This window comes from Nicotiana tabacum, chromosome 3 (assembly GCF_000715075.1).
Source record: "Nicotiana tabacum cultivar K326 chromosome 3, ASM71507v2, whole genome shotgun sequence".
Classification (NCBI taxonomy): domain Eukaryota; kingdom Viridiplantae; phylum Streptophyta; class Magnoliopsida; order Solanales; family Solanaceae; genus Nicotiana; species Nicotiana tabacum.
In genome coordinates this window covers 76,927,277-76,935,378 of record NC_134082.1, presented here as the reverse complement: position 1 = coordinate 76,935,378, position 8,102 = coordinate 76,927,277, and positions in this window count along the sequence as shown.

Here is an 8,102-nt window from a genome sequence, read left to right as displayed (position 1 = left end):
AATAAAAGGAAAAATGCCAGAATAACGCATGCTCTCGTAGCAAACATATAGTAATCCACTTAACTGTATAGGTGCATCATGCCCAACGTGAGATTAACTATTTGTTATTTGCTGCAAATTAACCGTACGTTTGTCGATGAGTATCCCAGGGTTTTTTGGAAAGACGGTTGGTTTGGTGAAAGTCTGGTCTCGCACTCATACTTCACGAGGTCAAGGAGAAGTGTTCAACTACCTCTCGTTAGGACCAAAAGCAGTACTCACACTTATTTCACCAGGTCAAAAGGAAGTGTGGAAATGTCTTTAGAAATTCCATTGCAAACAATCCCTGTTTCCGAGGAAAGCTCGATCTCAGCCGTCCTCACACCTGAATCCGCAACTGCGGAGGAAAATAGAATCCTACGGCTCCGCATGTTGGAAATGCTGGACGGCTGGAATAATGGGAAAGAGCCGCCAAGTGTCGTCCCCGGATTCCCTGAATTATTCTCCAGGTCAAGTGGGACTTCTAATGTTCCCATAAATTATCCTGCTACCCCATTCGGGTACCCATCCACCTCAGCCTTCTCTGCCGGATCGCCTTCTGACCCTCATCCCCGAATGTCAGCCACCGATGCAAGCATGAACATCTTTACTGCATCGCCTTGCCCGATTACGGCACAGCCTGCCACGTACAAGCCAAGCTTTGACTCATCCTCTTTTACATTCCAAGCACCATCGTTCTCAATGGAACCAACTAGATTCGCTACCAGCACTAATCCTCTACCGCCTCAGTGCGAGCTTGCACCCGGGCAGGATCAGAACCCCAGAATTGCAGAACAAAATGAGATTGCCAAGAGAATGAGAAACCTTGAACAAAGTTTGAAAAATATGCAAGGATTGAGCGGACAAAAGAGCGTCTCTTACGCCGACCTATGCATGTTCCCTCACGTGCACCTGCCAGCGGGTTTCAAGACCCCAAAGTTTGAGAAATAGGATGGGCACGGTGACCCCATTGCACATCTTAAAAAATACTGCAATCAATTGCGGGGAGCCGGCGGAAAAGAAGAACTGCTAATGGCATATTTTGGAGAAAGTTTGGTGGGAGTCACTTCGGAATGGTATATGGACCAGGACATATCTCGCTGGCATATATGGGATGATCTTGCCAGACTTCGTAGGGCAGTTTCAATATAATATTGACATCGCACCAGACAGAAATGCTTTGTCAAACGTAAAGAAGAAACCCTCGGAAAGTTTCAGAGAATACGCCATCAAGTGGCGTGAGCAAACGTCAAGGGTAAAACCTTCCATGGACGAGATAGAGATGGTCAATACTTTTCTCCAGGCTCAAGAGTCCGACTATTTCCAAAACATGATATCGGCCATGGGAAAGCCTTTCGCAGAAGCGATTAAGATTGGAGAGATGGTGGAGAACGGTTTGAAAACGGGAAGAATTTTGAGTCAGGCAGCCATAAGGGCAACCTCCCAAGCCATCCAAAGCGGGTCTGGAGGAACGGCAAGAGGGAAGAAAAAAGAGGAAACATCCATGACAGTGTCAGAGGTGGGAGAATATCATAATCCCGGGCTTTGTTCTTCGGAAAGAACCTCGCAACATTATTTCCCCCACCAAAATGTGACCTACGCTCCTCAGCCCTACATGGTCATGAGCACCCAGCCTTATATCCAGCGGACACAACCAGTCAATCGGGGGCAGGCCCCACATCCTAGGAATCAGCCTCCTCACCGAAACCACTACAATCCTCGACCTCCTCAAAATAATTTCCGTCCTCGGGAACCACCCAGGAGACCCAACTACACACCAATCGGTGAACCCTATTCCACCCTATTCCCTAAGCTTGTCCAAATGAATTTGTTGCAGCCCATACCACCGAACGGGCAGAACCCAGGATAACCATCATATCAGCGGGGTGTCAGATGTGCATACCATTCAGGGGTAGAAGGGCACGACACCAACGACTGTTGGACATTGAAACAAGCTGTGGAGAATCTGTTAAACCAAGGGAAGATTGTGTTGAGAGACGAGGATATCCCAAATGTGACCAATAATCCGTTGCCCGCCCACAACAACGGGCCGATAATTGGGATGATTTGTGAAGACGAGGAAGTTGATCCGGCACTTAAAGCCATAATTGCTATTGCTGATACAGAAAAAGGACCCAGGGTAACTCCGGAGCAAGAAAAAGGAATAAGTGATGTATTCAAGCAGGCCTCCATGGTATGGGGGACGATCAAACAACCTCGGCCGAACGAGCCAGTGTTTGTCGGACGCATACCACAGGAACCAAAATACAACAAAGAAGGAGATGATAAGGTGTCCCCGCTCGACGAGAGCGAGGAAATATGTGAGGCGACAAGGGAAAAGCTATGCGAAATACAAATGGTCTAGCCAGGAGAGGGCACTAGCACCGTTGAAGTATCGTACATGGGACCCAGCACCTAGTTTCAAAACTAGAAGGCTACGCCACTCTTGATCAAACGGAAGTCCTAATGAACCTGTCTTGCCACTTTCTCTGCATCACTAGTAACCCCAGAGGGTGACTCAGATGTTTTTCTTCAGTTTCATGTTTTTTAATTTTCTGAATGTCAACCTTTTTCTTTATCTTCCCCAAAATGCCAAGAAATGAAATCATGCTTGATTACTCACTTTCTTCTTCTATGTTTTCTTTTGTGTTCTCTTCAATTCTGATAAATGCAGCTTTAAATAACATGACATGTTTGCGGACTTCATGCCCGGATCACGAGAACTCCGATCAGATTTCAAATAATGAGTCAAAAATTTGAGATATAAAGAATTTGAAAAATAGGAACAACTAAAGAAGATTGGTTCATGGTTTGGAAAATGTCCGTCACTAAAGCAGAGTTTGAGAGCAGTAAATGGGTTTAGACCCGTACAGAATGATAACCTTAATAATTGCGGTTTGTCACGAGCAATTGTACCAAAAAAGAAGGGTCCATACGTCATCGAAAAACATTACCAAATGGAGCATTTGTATCTGGGCAACGTCGAAAGAAACGACGTCAGCCTTGCTTGGAAAGCAGGTGCAGTGATATGTCTAAATCACTCTGGCGATATCTTTGCACAGTTTGAGATGACGAAGGCTTTCATTCTCGCTACCCAAACACTATCAACCCTTTGCAAACCCATTTGAGCTGGTTACTCTTCTTTGATTACCCTCTTTGGAACCTGAAAATATTATTGAAAAAAATGAATGAAAAAAAAAGAAGAAGAAAGAATTGGAAGAATGAGGAAATATATATATATATATATATATATATATATATATATATATATATATATAAAAAGAACATTATGAACTACGTCTGACTTGATTCCGAAAGGATACGTAGGCAACCTCTCCTTGAGGTTCAGTCACATCAAAACAAAATCCAGGAATTCCCCCCCCAAAAGTAAAACTGGGGCAGAAGTTATAACGATTCAGCAATAATCCCACCCAAAAGGTTCCAAAGTTGTAGTTCAATCCAAATTCTTTTCACCCCAAACCTTTTTCAAGTCCTTCTGATCAATCAACGAAGCATTCCAAAATAGGAAGACGGAATTATTTGGGTCCGATACAACAAATGAGGAGAATAAAGATAAGAGAGTCTTGTCGGTGAAAACCTTTGGGCACCGTGAGGCGATGCGAGAAGAGAAATTGAAAATGAGAGAGCTTGTTTAGTAAAAACTCGCAAAGAGTACTAGCAGGCGACAGTAAGAAGAGAAATGAGAGAGGTCGACTAGCGAAAACCCGCAAAGGGCGTTGTCGGCCAAAAAGATGATTCCACCTCAGAAAGTCCTGGCAAGGTTCCCGGGTTTTGAAAAAAAAACATAAAAAAATATATAGATCTGTTTTGATTCATGAGGAAATGCAAGTTCTCGGAGGTCGGGCATCCAGTCCAAAAGGCATGTCATGTCAGTTTGAAACTGGCATACACTCCAGATAAGTCCTTCTTTTCTCCCCGAAAGGGGCGTTTCTCTTTAAACTCATATGTTCTCCTTTACATAGTTTTCTTTGAGTTCTTTTTTTGATCTAACTCTTAATTCCGTAATAATCGCAAAGAAAGGTGGCAGGACCGGTTATACAGGGCTCTGTTTGGCAAGAGTCAAATAAAATGTACGACCTCAGTAGCGTGTCAGTCCCATCCCGACTGGCCATGGTAGTTGATTTGCTTCCAAAACCGACAAATCCCCACAGGGTATCCCTTGTTACAAATTCCCCATGGAGTTTCCCCTTGTACAATTCCCCAAAGAAGTCCACCCCAGCACATCCCCATCAAGTTTGTTACAAAAAAAAAAAAAAAATCCTCACAGAGTTCGCATTGGACAAATCCACACGGAGTTCCTCTTGTACAAATTCCCACAGAGTCCCCCTGATAAAATCACCTAGCAAAACGGGACGGAAAAACCAAAGCCTTATAAGGCAAATCACCACAAATCTGGAAACGCAAGTCTAAGTAGTCCAAAGGGTTTCGCAAGTAAATCTAATCAATGGCAGAGTTTTTCAACAAGAATTAGGCTAAGACAAAGCAATTGAGACGGTCAAGGCCCCCAAAACCAACCGCCATTTTCAAACTGACAATGTTTTCTTTGTCCAGGAAATTGAGACAGGTGCGACCTGAAGCAGCCATGCATGAAGCTGGTGTAGCCCAAAAGAAATGGAGCACACAAGCATTGAAATAGCTTGCAGCGGGAAAACGACCAATGGTAAGTTTCCCCATAATTCTTTCGTGCATTTCCGGTAAAAAAAAAAGAGAGAGAGAGAAAGGGAGAACCAAAGGAAGGAAAGAAGATAAGGAATAAAAAATGAACATCTCAAAAGAAAAACAAATCATGGTAGCATAGGACCTCGTTCCTCAACTATCCCGATATAAACCCCGAATCTCCCCGGCATAACCCAAGGAACTTTTTCTATCCAAATTCCCGGCATAACCCGAGGACTCTTTTCCTTTTCGGCATAACCCGATGACCTCCCCGACATAACTCGAGGACTCTTACCTTTGCCGGCATAACCCTATAAATCTTCCCGGCATAACCCGACGAATCTTTTCGGCATAACCCGAATCCTCCCGGCATAACCCGATGAATCCCCTCGGCATAGCCCGATGAATCTTTCGGCATAATCCGATAAATTTTTCCGGCATAACCCGACGAATCTTTTCGGCATAACCCGAATCCTCCCGGCATAACCCGATGAATCCCCTCGGCATAGCCCGATGAATCTTTCGGCATAATCCGATAAATCTTCCCAGCATAACCCGATGAATCTTTTCGGCATCACCCGATGAATTTCCCGGCATAACCCGATGAATCCCCTCGGCATAACCCGATGAATCTTCCCGGCATAACCCGATGAATCCCCTCGGCATAACCCGATGAATCTTCCCGGCATAACCCGATGAATCCCCTCGGCATAACCCGATGAATCTTCCCGGCATAACCCGATGAATCCTCCCGGCATTAACCCGATGAATTTCCCGGCATAACCCGATGAATCCCCTCGGCATAACCCGATGAATCTTCCCGGCATAACCCGATGAATCCTCCCGGCATAACCCGATGAATCTTCCCGGCATAACCCGATGAATCTTCCCGGCATAACCCGATGAATCCCCTCGGCATAACCCGATGAATCTTCCCGGCATAACCCGATGAATCCTCCCGGCATAACCCGATGAATCTTCCCGGCATAACCCGATGAATCCCCTCAGCATAACCCGACGAATCTTCCCGGCATAACCCGATGAATCCTCCCGGCATAACCCGATGAATCTTTTCGGCATATTCCGATAAATCTTCCCGGCATAACCCGACGAATCTTTTCGACATAACCCGAATCTTTTCGGCATAACCCGAATCCCCTCGGCATAACCAGATGAATCTTTTTCGGCATAATCCGATAAATCTTCCCGGCATAACCCGATGAATCTTCCCGGCATAACCCGACGAATCTTTTTGGCATAACCCAATGAATCCTCCCGGCATAACCCGATGAATCTTCCCGGCATAACCCGATGAATCCCCTCGGCATAACCCGATGAATCTTCCCGGCATAACCCGATGAATCCTCCCGGCATAACCCGATGAATCTTTTCGGCATATTCCGATAAATCTTCCCGGTATAACCCGACGAATCTTTTCGGCATAACCCGAATCTTTTCGGCATAACCCGAATCCCCTCGGCATAACCCGATGAATCTTTTCGGCATAATCCGATAAATCTTCCCGGCATAACCCGATGAATCCTCCCAGCATGACTCGGTGAATCTTTTCGGCATAACCCGAGAACTCTTTTCCATGCAGTCAGCATTAGGGTTTTAAACCCTAAACTGAACTTTTCCATTCAGCCAGCATTAGGGTTTTAAGCCCTAAACTGAGCTTTTCCATGCAATCAGCATTAGGGTTTTAAACCCTAAACTGAATTTTTCCTTTAGTCAGCACTAGGGTTTAAAACCCTAAACTGAACTTTTTTCCATTCAGCCAGCATTAGGGTTTTAAACCCTAAACTGAGCTTTTCCATGCAATCAGCATTAGGGTTTTAAACCCTGAACTGAATTTTTCCTTTAGTCAGCATTAGGGTTTTAAACCCTAAACTGAACTTTTTTCCTTTCAGCCAGCATTAGGGTTTTAAACCCTAAACTGAGCTTTTCCATGCAATCAGCATTAGGGTTTTAAACCCTAAACTGAATTTTTCCTTTAGTCAGCATTAGGGTTTTAAACCCTAAACTGAATTTTTCCTTTAGTCAGCATTAGGGTTTTAAACCCTAAACTGAATTTTTCCTTTAGTCAGCATTAGGGTTTTAAACCCTAAACCGAATTCTTCTTTTGTTCGGCATTAGGGTTTTAAACCCTAAACTGAACCTTTCCTCAGCTAGTCGGTATTAGGGCTCCAATCCTGAACTGAGCATTTTTATCTTCCTTCACCAATTTTATGAACTTCCTGGCGAATAATTAACGAAATTTTCCTAGTGAAACTGGGGCAGAAAATTTCGTTCGTTTGTTTTCTCCCGCAGGTCTAACCTCGAGCCACACGATTCGAAATGACCCACGAGATGAGTCCCAGCTCGGAATCAAAGAAAAAAAAAATGTCCCGAGATATCAGAGTAAATGGAAGGCAGATTGACTCCAACATTTGATTAAGGTCTTGAACCCTGCTGATCGCGTCTCACTCAGCATCCCAGAGATTAAACAAGTCGCAGCAACTTGCAAGCATCAAGATTCAGATCGGAGTCTACAAGCAGAATCAGCTAAGACCCAAGATCAAGTCACAAAAGAATCATAGATAGGAATCTTGTAACTAGCAGTTGACATGCATATAAGTAGTTAGTTCAGTTTTCAATTTTCCTTTGGTTGTAATAAGGCGATCAGTGACACAGCAGTGACAACAGCAACAGCAGTAACAGCAAGCATTGCAATCCCATGGTAGTCCCAGCTGCCAAAGTTTTCCCGAACTACATTGACCTGATTCCTGTTTAGCCCAGGATATGTAGGAAATCTTTGAAGCAAGATTCGGTCAGATCTTTCAAAACATGCTTCACACGGAGTAGTCCATAGGCAAAAATCGCTCATACACGCTCACTTTATCTTTGCACGAAAACTCTTCATGTTTCCGAACAAAGAGGGGCAGCTGTGAGCACGTGATTTTTGTTTCGCGCGACAATCGCTCCAAAAGAATAAAAAAAATAATAATAATAACAATTGGTCCTGCTGTACAATTTTCGGATTTTACATGGCACTTTGTTAATTATTTATGATTTTTTGCCCATTTTATTTTATTAAAACAAAATACAAAAATATATGTGTCATGCATAATTTGAACCGTAATCCGGTTGTTAAATAGAAAATCATAAATAGGCATTTTTGTCCGTGATTTTGTTCTTGCTTGATTTTACCTATTTTAAAATATTTTAAGGTGTGTGCAAACAATTGTATTAAGTGTTTATTTAATTTTAATTTGATTTACCTAGGTTTTTGTTTTTAAAATAAAGAAGAAAATAAAATAAAAAAAAGGGAAGAAAGAAAGAAATCTTTTCGGACTTGGGCCAATTTTAAACAAATTGGCCCAAACAAACAATGCCCAAAACCAGGCCTGCTCGGTCCAGTCCAAGCT